At 38.6% G+C, this 13068-nt stretch overlaps 1 protein-coding gene across 1 annotated transcript in view; it reads right to left on the bottom strand.

The window, feature by feature from the left end:
* rbm47 (RNA binding motif protein 47) overlaps positions 1-12627 on the bottom strand; it is a 35182-nt gene extending 22555 nt beyond the window's left edge. The window contains 2 exon segments of the mRNA XM_028445734.1: positions 10759-10929; positions 12461-12627. The gene's annotated coding sequence lies outside the window, so the exon portion shown is untranslated.
* Between the last annotated feature and the right edge of the window lie 441 nt (positions 12628-13068).

Below are 13068 nucleotides of genomic sequence, written 5' to 3'. Positions count from 1 at the left end.
GTCTTGCAATATAAAAATGAAAGGTTAAGTAGCTTTTTCATGGATGGTTTACATGGGAACTTTAATTCTACTTTAATTCAGAATAAAAGTTAAATCATCTTTAAACTGACCTTGTAAACACAATTTTTTATTATTATTATTATTATTACTACTCACCTTATTTACAAACATTGCTCACTGAGCACCTGCTGGTCAATATTTACAGGGTGTTTTTTCTATGATATTAGACCCACTTTAGTCGTTTTTTAAAAGCCCTTTGTCCAGTGACTCCTGTAGATTCTACGCAGAATTCAACTTATCCTGAGTTACCATGACTACCTGTCAACATTGAGCTGTTCTGCAAAGCTGCATTTAAGACAATTTTATTAAAAAAAAAGATTCATGAACGATATCATTGCGGTCCAAACAAATCTGACGTTGCACACCTTTGAACCAAGCATCAGCCATGTTGAAAGTCTCAGGTCAATCTGAGCCTGATTCACAGAGATATTTGAGGAACAGACACACACAGACAGACAGAGATTCCTTGCTTTTATATAAGATAGATGTAACTTCAAGTAAGGCTTTAAACGCTGTGGGCCAATTCAGTTAAACTGAAAAGTTTTCTAAAAGTAATATGATTATTTTATATCAACTTCAGCAGCAAATTTGCTAAAAAGTCACCGGCTCAAAAACTTAGTGATGGAGCCAACAAGCATGTGCGGTTAGAAAATGAGTTATTTTCTGTTTGCCTTTTTAGTCCTTTCGAATTTGACAGATTTAGGAATAACAATCTTAATAAACAACTAAACATTGTGTTCATAAGTCTTTTAACTTTCTGATCCAGGAACCAGATGATTTAATCTAAGTTAAATAAAGTTGTGAGAATGTACAGCATGTGTTACCACACTGCCCTCATTCTTCTGACTTAGAAAACATACTGTGATGATGACATCCATACTTAAACATGTGACCCTCTATCTTTCAGATACATGCACGCACGGACACACACACACACACACACACACACACACAGATGTAGATAAGACATAGGAGTGTGTTGATTAAACCTGTCTGTTCTACTTTTAAGTCCTCAGACAGAAAGACTACATGGAACTGTCTCTTGTTTCCTCATTCAAAGGTTCACATCACATCCCGTAACTACTGCCAGCCAATCCCAGATCTCTGATTAACAGTGACTCAGCACAAAGACACACAGTCACACACACACATGCACACATGCGCACCATTAAAAGCCACATTTTCCCCCCCCCTTCTTTTCCATTCCGATGAAAGAAGTTTCCCCTTTTGCCCAGAAATCAGTCAGCTGACAATCTGGGTCATGTGGTTTACTTACTGTCAGCCAGTCACAGAGAGGCAGCTGTGTGTGTGTGTGTGTGTGTGTGTGTGTGTGTATGTTCAGGTGTTACAGTCATGGCCATGGTCAAGGAGAGAAGGGGCTGGTGGTGGTGGTGGTGGAGAGAAGAGATGAGCTCCAAAAGTTGAAGACATCATTTAAAAGAGGAGTCACTCTCATGACTGTCAACCACACTGCAGTCGCCAATTATTATCTGACAGATAGATAACCAGTTACCACAGGAACGTCACTGTGGACGATAAGTCATTCTGACAGCACAAGGAACAACACCAGCTATCATATAAGAGTTCAGGTTTGATGTAAGTTAAAAAAAGAGGAACAGAAAACAAAGATATGGTTCATCTTTGTACGTCAGCTTTTCTTCTGTGGTGTCGCTGCACTTAGTGGTGACACTGGTGAGACACTGGTGAAGTTTGAAAACGTAGAATCAAAATGGGCCGGGATGTTGTAAGCACAAACACAGAATAATCTATCCTCCAGTTGCTTTATGAAAAGAGAAAACACCAAAGGGTGTTCATAGTACTGTTAAGTAGAGGTTTTGTTTATTCAGACAAGGTTTTTCAGGATTTTTTATCTCCCGACATGTTTCAACTGTCAACTGCCAGTCTTTGTCAGAGGAGTTCTGCTGATCGCCTTTGATGGTTCCTTTGAAGTTTCATTCAAGACTCCAAAATGAATCTCATTGGAACTATTACATGAAAGTCAAGTGTAACTAGCAGAACTCCTCCTCGAAACAAAAATCTTTTGAAAAATGTTGTCTGAATAAAGGAAACCTCAACATAACATACTGTTCAAAAAGAAGACAAAATGATTCTCACTGGAACTGTTCATAGTACTGCCTCACTGCAAAAAGGTTATTGGCCCAAACCAGATTGATCTTCAGCCTGTTCTTACCAAGTATCCATGAGTTAAAGGTGGTGTCCGTAATCCTGTTCAGAAACACTTTTTGTTAATCTGGGTGAAATGGTCCTTCCATCCTTAGACGAGTCAATACATTATGTATAAAGAAAAGGAACAGTAAAAATCAGGCATCTGTAGCAGCTGCAATCCTGTTACAACTCAATCAATCCCTGCCATTCGGCCTGATTGGAAAGTATAAATTAATACCTGTCTCATCCTTCCCACACACCCCTCTGTCCCTCCCTTCACACTCATCACGTGACACCCATGTCAATCGGCACAAATGAAGCATCTGAAGGGCCTGAAAAGTGATGCAGAGGTTCCTGTTTTTCTGTTGAACAGCTCAGTATTTGGTTTGCTTCAAGGGGGATTTGTTATTTTAATATCAGATGTACGTTCAAGCTTGTGGGGGACGTGACTTTTAACGGAGTTCTGACAAAAACATACATGAGGGGGTGGAGCTCAGAAGAGGTCTTGCTAGTTCAAATCTTGCTCGCTTTCCAAAATTGCAGCCTGCACCTTTAACTTAAGCAAAGTAAGAATTATTTTGAATTGGCCAAAAACAAAAAATGAAGGAGCAGATTGCACACGAGTGTTGTTAGGTCAACTTTGAGTCATTGTTTGACAGCATTGGTCTATGTTTACTAGCTAACACTAGCTAGCCTTACAACGCGTTGAACACAACACATTTTAGATATTTGGACAGCTCATCGACAAAAACAATGTTGAAAAAATGGAAATCTTAAGAGGTTTAAGGTTAGGCCTAAGGGTTGCTAACTGTAATTGCTCTAAATTCTGCTGGAATGATTACATTTCTGTAGCTTTTGCACCTAACTGTGTTCAAACCCATATTCTCTAATGATGTCTGATCTCATGACCTTTTGGCAAAACGGGACCACAGGAGCATATTCCACCTTACCCAGTGCAGTGTGCTAAGCGGGGTCTGAGTAGTCAGAGAATACCACAGAACACACCAACATTCAATTCAGAGATTTCTAATTACTTTAGTACAACGTCTGTTGCAATGGAGAAAACCAGAGTAGATCCAAACAGGAATGCAGAAGGCATTAAAACTCAATAAATTAGCAAATTCATCAGCTACCATTTTATTTAGCAGCTGAACAGTATTATAAGCAAATTTCTAAATTTACATGTTTGTTTTCAACAGTTATGGTTGAATATAAAAATATGTAACCCAAGAAATGCAGAACCTAAGATTAATACCTATACCAGCTGTCTGCAATATTGTGTCCCTTAATAAATGTTAATCACTTTTAAATCACTTATTTTGAGATGCCTCCTTAAAGCTAAAATTAAAATTTTATGTCCAAATTTAAGAAAAACATGTTATATTTGAAGTTTTATGACACATTTCGTATTTAGCAAAGGAGCGATTTCATTTAAAAATAACAGCATTGCATCGAAATCCAAACAAGCAGCTTTGAATCGATGCAGTGGAAAAATTGTTAGATTAAACATGTTATAAAGAAGTTAAACTTTTTTATATAGAAAATACATTAAAAAGGGCTCATAACCCACAAAAAATAGTTTTGATGGAGACTTCTGAATGAGATTTTTACTGGTTTTCTTTTCCTGACATGGAAAGTTTATTTCTTTTTCCATTTTGTTTCATCTTTTTTTTTAAAGTTCCCATCATCGCATCCTAACAGAATACAACGTTAGAAAGCCAAGATTATTCCGCTTTAAAGACCATCAGGAATGAGTTCTGTGATTAAAATGTTTCTACGTTGGCTGCAGAGAAAATAAGTAAATGGGCTGGTTCTCGAGAAATATACTTTTTTTTTTTTTTTTTTTTTTAGTTTCCACAATCTTCTTACGTCTTCAAATTTATCAAATTTAGATTTGTGCGTATATGGAGCAAATACACAGGTTGTTAAGGAACATTGAAAATCAATTTCAAAATCCTAAACAAAATGGAATCCACCTGTTCCCCTGCTCACGTACTAAACTGAAACTACTCACAAAACAATAGGATGGAGTGTGGGAACGTGCGTGTGCGTACATGTGTTGGTTTTGTGAATGGGTTTGCGTCAGACTCGTGGAACATTCCATTATGGCAGATTGTAGAAGAGTTGCATGCTCATGAGTGGCTCATACTCTCTCTCTCTCTCTCTCTATATATATATATATATATATATATATATATATATATATATATATATATATATATACAGTATATATATATATATATATATATATATATATATATATATATATATATATATATATACTGTATATATATATATATATCTATATATATATATATAGAGAGAGAGAGAGAGAGAGAGAGAGAGAGAGAGAGGAATGAGGAATGTAATCCCTTTCTGTGGCGAGTAACCAAGTCAATGTCCTGATTAACCTTTACAGGAAGATGATTTCCTCCTTTCACAATGGAGTTGGAGTTTGCTAAATTAGGGAATAGACGGCTGGGGAAAAATCTACAGGGAATCTACATAATCGGATTGACACATGGTCATATACAAGCACACAGACCGAGAGAATCAAATTGCCCTCTGTCCAGACAACTGTCCCTTTGTGTGTAGGAACAGGTTTGTACAGAGACGTTTGAGGGAGTGTGTGTGTGTGTGTGTGTGTGTGTGTGTCAATTTACTTTGGTGTCATTGTCAAATTTAGGAATCACATTACATATCAGAGTAAAAGGTTCTATCAGGAATCAAACCCAGGGCCTATTTGTCATGAAGGAGCAGTGCTAACGACCAAGACCATTAAGGGCCTACATAACATGGCTTGAATGGTAAAGGTGGGACAATATATCGTGCAACAAGATATCGCAAAATAAAAATTTTGCGAGGGTACGATGAGTTAAATCACAAGGTGGTAAATCCACACAATCTACTACACGCCAGATTTTAATGGTTGTTTTGTATTCTTTTCTGTATTTCTAGTATTGAGTTGAAAAGGTCACACCCAGAGTAAGTATGTAAGTAGTAAATAGTCTAGAGCAGGGGTCACCAACGCGGTGCCCGTGGGCACCAGGTGGCCCACATGGATCATGTGAGGTGCCCTCAGGCTTGTTCCAGAGTTCTCGTCACCAATGAGCTCCATCTAAAATGTGATTTACTTGTCAAGCTTCAAACCCACACAGATAAAGACAGATGTAGTACATAGATATAGTTAGTCCCATAGTAGGGTTACATACTGCTGCACTTTCTACGTTTTTTGTGTTAAATTAATAATTCATCATTTATAACATAAATTTTATATTTTGATAGCGCTTTGAGATGACTTTTGTTGTAATTTGCGCTACATAAATAAAGTTGAAGAGAATTGAATAACCATCGTTTAAAAAAAAAGTCACTGAAACATTGTGACATGTTTTTAAGAATCACAGATTTGGTATATGGGTTGTAAATGGTTTAAAAACGCAAAGTGGATCTTTGAGAAAAAAAATGAAAATTAAATAATGGTTACATTAGCATGTTACATGTTTTATGATTATTTCAAGTTATTAGTGGCTAGTAAAACTGATGATTTCCTGTGAAAAATAATGAAAATTAAACATGTGCATAAATAAGGAGAAAAGAAGTTTTGCACGTTGAAACTTAAAGTGAAAACGTAGTATTTAATAAATGCTTTTTAAACTGGTAACCCTTCGGACTAATCACTAGCTTTTAAGTAGCTGGCCGTTACAGAAAGGTTGGTAAGTAAAATAAAAGCATGGTTATTTATCCAACCTCAACATTTTGGTTTTTTTTTTTTCTTTACTAAAATATCGTATTGTGAGCTCATTATCTATCGTCCCACCCCTATTAGATGGTTATACCGAGGCCTGTGAATCCCTCTGTTCTAAATCAACTGTGAGTGACACAACAGACGGGGGTGGAAAAAAACAAGGGGTGAAATGAGGTGGACCCCCAGTGGAGGTTGGAGTACAGATGGGGGGATAGAGGGTTCAGCGGTGTCACCGTGCTGGGGAGGGAGGAGGGGTCAAAAAGTGGTCAGGGGTTGAGCCGTGGAAGGCAGGGGGACTGGAGGAGGAAGAGGAGGAATGGGGGGGGGGGGGTTATGCAGCCTTTGCAGTGAGTGTAGATGTCACCTGTTTCCATACTCCACAGCCCTGCCATGTTCTCAGAAAATAAAAACTGTTGTGCAATTTCTTAGTGACGAAAGCAAACGAACAAAGCTGCGATTATTCTTCAGTGTTGTGAAAGTTTGAAACACTTTGATCAAGGTTTTTAAAAGTCAGTCATTTCTCCCCCTACCTCCGTGTACATGAGGTAAACATACTTTTGTGGGTTTGAAGTCAATTAATATTTGTAATTAATTAAATTGATCAGTAGTTACAGTTTTGGCATAATTAAAATCATAATTGTAATTTTAAAAATCCATTGCCACTGTAATCATACTTGAATTGTAATTGAGTTAAGATAATTGACTTTATAATTGTAATTATAATTTTATAGCGTAACAATACTGTGAATGTAATTGATGTTTTGTACAAAAATTTGCTAAATTCCATCTCTTGTCACTAATCGGGCTTTTACATAAGATATTATAATAAATGCACTAAAATATAAATGTAAAGATGACATTGTACGCACGTTTAAAAAAATGACATTACAATCATCACAACGCTATAATAATAAAAGTTAGTAAAATTGTAATTGAGAACGTAATTATACTTGACTTTCAGGCGGAAAATAATCATTGTAATTTATTTGTAATTGGAAAAAATTCTGGTTATTGTTAAATTTGAATTGAACATGGATAATTGAAAACGTAATTGTAATTGAAAAATGTAATTGAACCCAACCCTGGTTTGAAGCAATAAAGAAGGCATGAAGGCTCTTACTAACTCTGGTTGTCATTAGTTTACTGTATACATTATGTTGGAATTATCCCTAAACAATATTGTACATTTAAGTCACTTGTACAGTATGTGTTCTTCAGTTATGCAAAGTCATGGTTTCCTACATGGACGAAAGAGTTTGGTCACGTTCTTATTGTTAATAATATGGTACATGTTGTCTTTATGAATGGGTGTATCACACATAAACAATGCAATCCAAACTCCTGGTTTCACTTTTTCTTGCTCATAATTTATTTCAGTTTTATTTCATGAGCACGCAGCCTAAGAGGGGAATGCTGAATAACATGAGAGGAGCTTTGTGATGCTACACCCAGACGTGCCGAACAATAATTATGAAAGTAAGTACCACTCTTTTTCATAAGGACCCAGGCTCTTATTGTTAATTACGTGACGGTGCAAGACACAGCCTTCCATCATCAGTCCTATGAATACCTAAAAATACTGTAGCTGTCTTTAAATAACTACTCTTTGGACAATGACAAGCTTAGTAAATGTCAAAAGACTGTGTGTTAAGGGTGTAAGAAAAAAATCCACTGGCGATATATAGAAATAATTGTGATTAAAATATCTATGTAATTGACCCCAACCTTAGCAAGAAGACGTAAAACAGTAAAATTATTATTATTATTTTTACAATTTCACAATATTTTCTGCATTGCCAGATTAAAACAGCTGTGTGTGTGTGTGTGTGTGTGTGTGTGTGTGTGTGTGTGTGTGTGTGTGTGTGTGTGTGTGTGTGTGTGTGCTCTTAGACACACAATGGTTCAACTTTAATGTCTGATCATTAGTGCTGTTTGGCTGGTTGTGTGTTAATGAACCGACAGTATTGATTTATTCATTTATGTTAGCGCTCAGTGATGAAATAATACCTTTAAACTGGAAAAAGTTGCTTCTCGTGTCAAATATTGTTGGAACATTAATTTAGATTAATTAATTACAGAGTCTCTGATTCATTAGATTGTTTTTTTATTGATTCCCACCACTAGTTTTTATGAAAAACCGTAAAACTTAAACGTGTTCTCCTCCCTCGTATTCTGCTCTTCATCAGACTGTCCCACCCACAGCATCCAATCAGATTATTGACTGATCAATAATTGATCCTACAGTCAATCAAATTGTTTGACTGTAAATATATACCTGCAGATTCTTATTAAATACATTTTCAAAATTCATTTAAAAAATCCCAATATTTTTTAAATGAACTATTTTATTTTTCGTTGCCAGATTCAATCTCGTATATATGCCTCCCTCTTGCGTCCCTGCTTTTCGTTTTAGTTTGACCTGTTGCAGGTTCCTTCATCAGTGCTCGGCCTGGTCAGAGGGGAGCTTCAGAGGGAGGTTGGGGGATGACAGAGGAGGAAGAATGTATGCATTGTGCTCCTCTACAGGTATGTGTGTGTTTGCAACAAACACAAAGAAAAGTAGGGAGAGTAAAGGTCTTGTTACAGGTGTTTCCATAAACATCGCGATAGTGCAAACGTGTTCTGTCGCCCTCTCTCAGCTGCATTCATTTCTTTACTCTGAAGCTTCACATTTCTGTAGCTTTGTCACATCCACACAGCAGTGCTTCCTTATCTTAGGCATGACTGATCATGTGACAGTCATGTGACACCACCACCACTGCTGTGTGTGCTGACATAAGAAATGCACATTAAGCTCTTTTTTTTTTCTTCTTTTTTTTTGCTGCTGTGCACTGTTTTCCGATTGCCCCCAGCTTTAAGGTCATTTTTGTCTTCCTGTTGCTTTAAGTTTAATGCAGACTGGCTCATTTTCCTAAAGCCAGACATTGCACAACCAAAATATCCTCAAGGTCACAGTAATAAAAAAAAAACTGTCTGTTTTTGCAACCTTGGAATGGGAAAAAAATAAGAGATGATAATCACTTCTTTAAAATGAATAACAATACATGAAAAAAGAAAATCCCCTTTTTCAACTTTTCATGCACATAAGGTAAAAACAAGTCGAATCACCTTCACCAACTGTACCAGAATTCCTGAAACCTGACTGAAAGCCTACACAGATATGAAACTATTGTCATGGCGCCTATTATTAGTTTTGCTTTTGCGTGGAGGAGCATGAACAATTTGCAACGTCATCTCTTCTTCAGGTTTGACCAGCACGTTGGCACTCCCTTCACACGCCTTACCTCACAATACAGCATTCATGTGGCAGACACTGATCTTTACTGAAGGAGGCATGTACACCACCAACGTGTTTACATCACTTAACAGGAGATTTCAGTGAGTCTTAACAATAACAAAACTCATCGCCAAGCCGTTTCACCAGTACCGGTTAATGGTAATGACCCATTGCATTGGTCAGTAGAACACAAATGCAACATAACCTGATCTAAAATATATTGCATATAAGCTTCCCTCTAATTAACAGTTTTTCTGAATTCTGTTAATTATGCTAACATATTTTTGGAGTAGCCACACCCTACACTTACAAATTCTACTGAAGGTTGGAGTCTAAATATGTTGAAATATCTATATCTAACATTCTAGAAATCAATCTATGACCATTTTCATGATTTGATTCAATCCCAATTATTGAACTCTCGATTAAATTACAAACCGATATTTGATTAAAGACGACTAGTGATTCATTTTTGGATTATTTTTTAGTCAGCTACTGAACTATTTGACATCTCCTCTGAGTATCACTGTACAGCGCCTTATATATTGTATTGTCTGATGGTTTGTATTACAATTTGCATTACATTACATATTTAAGAATCGATTCATAATCGTCAAGAATGAAATTGTGATTAATCGATTTTTTTTTTTTCACCATCCCTAGCCAGCATGTCCTGGGCTAAATGTCACAATGGAGATACGATAAGATACAATCTAAAAACACAAACACAAAAATGATTAAAAACTGCAAACACTGAAAGACTCAAGCCCAATTGGATTTTAAACAAAAACCTTCAAGATGTGAAGCAGATTTACTGACTCAAACTTGCCCACATTTGAAAATGTACGAGATGACAATCAAAAAACTGATAGTTCATATGTGAAACCTATAGAAACTTTTGTCTTTGCTCACAGAACCAACCAGCAAATGTGTACTGAACTATCAAGAATCTATTTTATTTCATTTTTCTACTTAAGCCATTTAATATTCAGGCTAACAATGAAACAGCAGCTGCCCTAATGAAAAGTGTTAACTCTCCTCAGACAATCAGATGATCATGTATTTACATTTTTACATCAGCACCACAAAAATGAACTAATCTGATAATGTCACTCAGAATCAGACTCTCAATGCCAAAAGGCTACTGTACATCTCATATGTTCATCAACAGCACACCCAAGGCTAGCCCAAGGTGCCTGGTTCAACCAGTTTCTGAAACACACGCACACACACACACACTCACGCACACATAAGACAAGACAAATTGAGCACACATCTCCACGCAAATAAACATCCAGTCCTCACTCAATGACCTTGTGTTGAAGGTGACAGCAGTCAGCTGGGTCACTGTTAACACTGGACCAGCTGAAGAAATGTCCTTCCAGATACCCACTGAGTGTGCGTGTGTGCGTGCGTGTGTGCGTGTGTGTGTAAGTGTGTGTGTGTCTGTGTGTGTGTGTGTCCGTGTTAAAATGATAGAAATGAACACACACACGGGTTTGAAGCTAACCTGTAGAATGAATGATAAGGTGGTCACGGTGTTGCTCTCAGTTCTTCAGCCACAGTCACAGGAAACAATGCACTTTGTCACTTTTTCATCCTCCCGTCCTCTTCTTCTCCTGCTCCGTGCTGTCCGTCAGGTTTGCTTGGGCCACTCGTTGGCTGTCGGGAGGCCTCCTGTCTTTAACGACAGACGCAGAGATTTCTGACACTCTTGACACCACTCTCTGCACACACGCGTACACACTCAGAGTGGGAGAGGACCAGTTTCTCTTCTCCTTTTGGTGTTTTTTGGACCCTGACTCAGATCCGCTCTGTTTGTCCTCTCCTCTGTTCCAGTTACGACAAGCACTGGTAGACGTAACAGCAGGAGACAAGACACAGAGGGGGGAGAGAGCACAAGGTCTTGATGTGAAGGAGGAGAGAGGAGAAGGTGACACAGTTGAAGGAAAGAGTTTGAGGGAGAGGAGGAGGAGGAGGAGGAGGAAAGGGAGGGAGAGATGGAAGGAGGAAGGGCAGTGGTAATTAGTGAGTCTGTACCTGACTCTCACTGACATAAGCCCCACATTCCTCAGAAGGAAGAAAGGGGGGGAGAGATGAGGGAGGCTGAGGCAGAGAAAGAGTTCAGAGCACATGCAACCAACACAAAAAAAGTCATTTTCCTCAGAAGCTCCATCCTCACAGACACATTCACATGTTCCTTACTGCACACCATAGCTGACGCAGCTCCAGTCAAACTTTCATGATGTTCAGCGAAGCCACAGCTTCTCCCCGAGCAGGTGTTCTGTCTCCTACTGATAACTCTGTGTTATAGTCTGTGTATGGTGTACACAGTGCCTGCTCCGAAAACTCACCAAACCAGAATGTGACTATACCCGAACCCCCAACACACCTCCTCCCTCCCTCCTCCCACCTCACTCCTCCCTCCCTCCTCCCACCTCCACCTCCCTCCTCCCTCCTCCACCTCCCTCCTCCCTCTCGCCTATCATTCCGGATGGGAAATGCCATCCTCCTGTGGCCCTGTCCAATCCCAGTGTGTGTGTGTGTGTGTGTGTGTGTGTGCGCACGTACATTCAATCAGCCTGACCTGAATCACAGCAGTTAGAGCAACATTCCTCTATACACTTTGTTGCACACCTTGTCCAAAACGTCACCACCGCACCGTCTCCAACATTCACCGCTCACTCATTACCAAGGATCACGCTGCAGGCCGACCTTTTCTCATTCACAAATACACACAGGCCTGAGGTCATGATGACATGCTGTATTTGCACTATGGTGTTCCCTCATTTGACGTTCAAGCTGCTGATCCGTCTGTAATGACAAGTTTTGGTAATACGGCGCAAAAACACCGTCTCAGATTACTTGTGTTGAGCACGAAGACTGACTCACGCACGTGACTGACTGCTGGCTAAAAGGGAAACCTGAAGCTGACAATGCAAAATAAACATGGTTAAGTTTGGTTAACGAAGCACTTGCAGCAGAGCTGAGCTCACACTGAGACAGTGTAGAGGGTTCTTTCCAACGCAACTTAACAACAAACTTCCTCACAGGCTTTTTATTTCTGGTATTTTACTTGTTTGATCATGTACATTTTCAACGTTTCAACACACCAAACTTCCAGCATTCACCACACAGGATTGTGTGTCTGTGTGTGTGTGTGTGTGTGTGTGTGTGTGTGTGTATTTTACTCACTGTGTGTGTTTGCCTACCTGAATTCCTTGGAGAGATGGTCGTGGGCGTGACTCGACGCTTCCTTCTTCCTGATCTCAGGTGTGTAGCAAGTGCAATGTCTTTGTGACAGCCAGTCGTCATGGAAACAAGGACATAGAATAAAGGAGGTTGAAGGGTAACGTTGGCTGTTATTCAAACTGTCATACTGAGGTCAGAAGAGAGAAGTGAGGAAGCTTCTGTTTAGTGTAACAACACACACACACACACAGTAGGGAACTGGTCAGTGTGTGTGTGTGTGTATATAGGAAACTGAGATTGAGTCAGACCTGTTCACACTGAGAAATAAGGTTTCAACACAGCGGGTGAGCTGTTGGATGTGTTGCTCAATACATTTAGCTTTAATGCTTACTGAACAGATCTTTCATAAACAGTATAACTTCAGAAGCTCAAACGATGATGAGTCAGAATCATTAGTTAAACCTGCAGAGTGTTCTAAAGCAGTGGTTCTCAAACCTTTGGAAATCCAAATACCCCCTTTGTTCCCCTACAACACTTTGCTCACAAAACTGTAAAAACAATTATAGAGCATAATGATATATGAATGAGTGATAACACTCATTTTAAAGAATCTAATTTTGCAAATAAG

Source organism: Gouania willdenowi, chromosome 1 (assembly GCF_900634775.1).
Source record: "Gouania willdenowi chromosome 1, fGouWil2.1, whole genome shotgun sequence".
Lineage (NCBI taxonomy): Eukaryota > Metazoa > Chordata > Actinopteri > Blenniiformes > Gobiesocidae > Gouania > Gouania willdenowi.
This window is presented reverse-complemented; position numbering and strand designations above follow the sequence as displayed.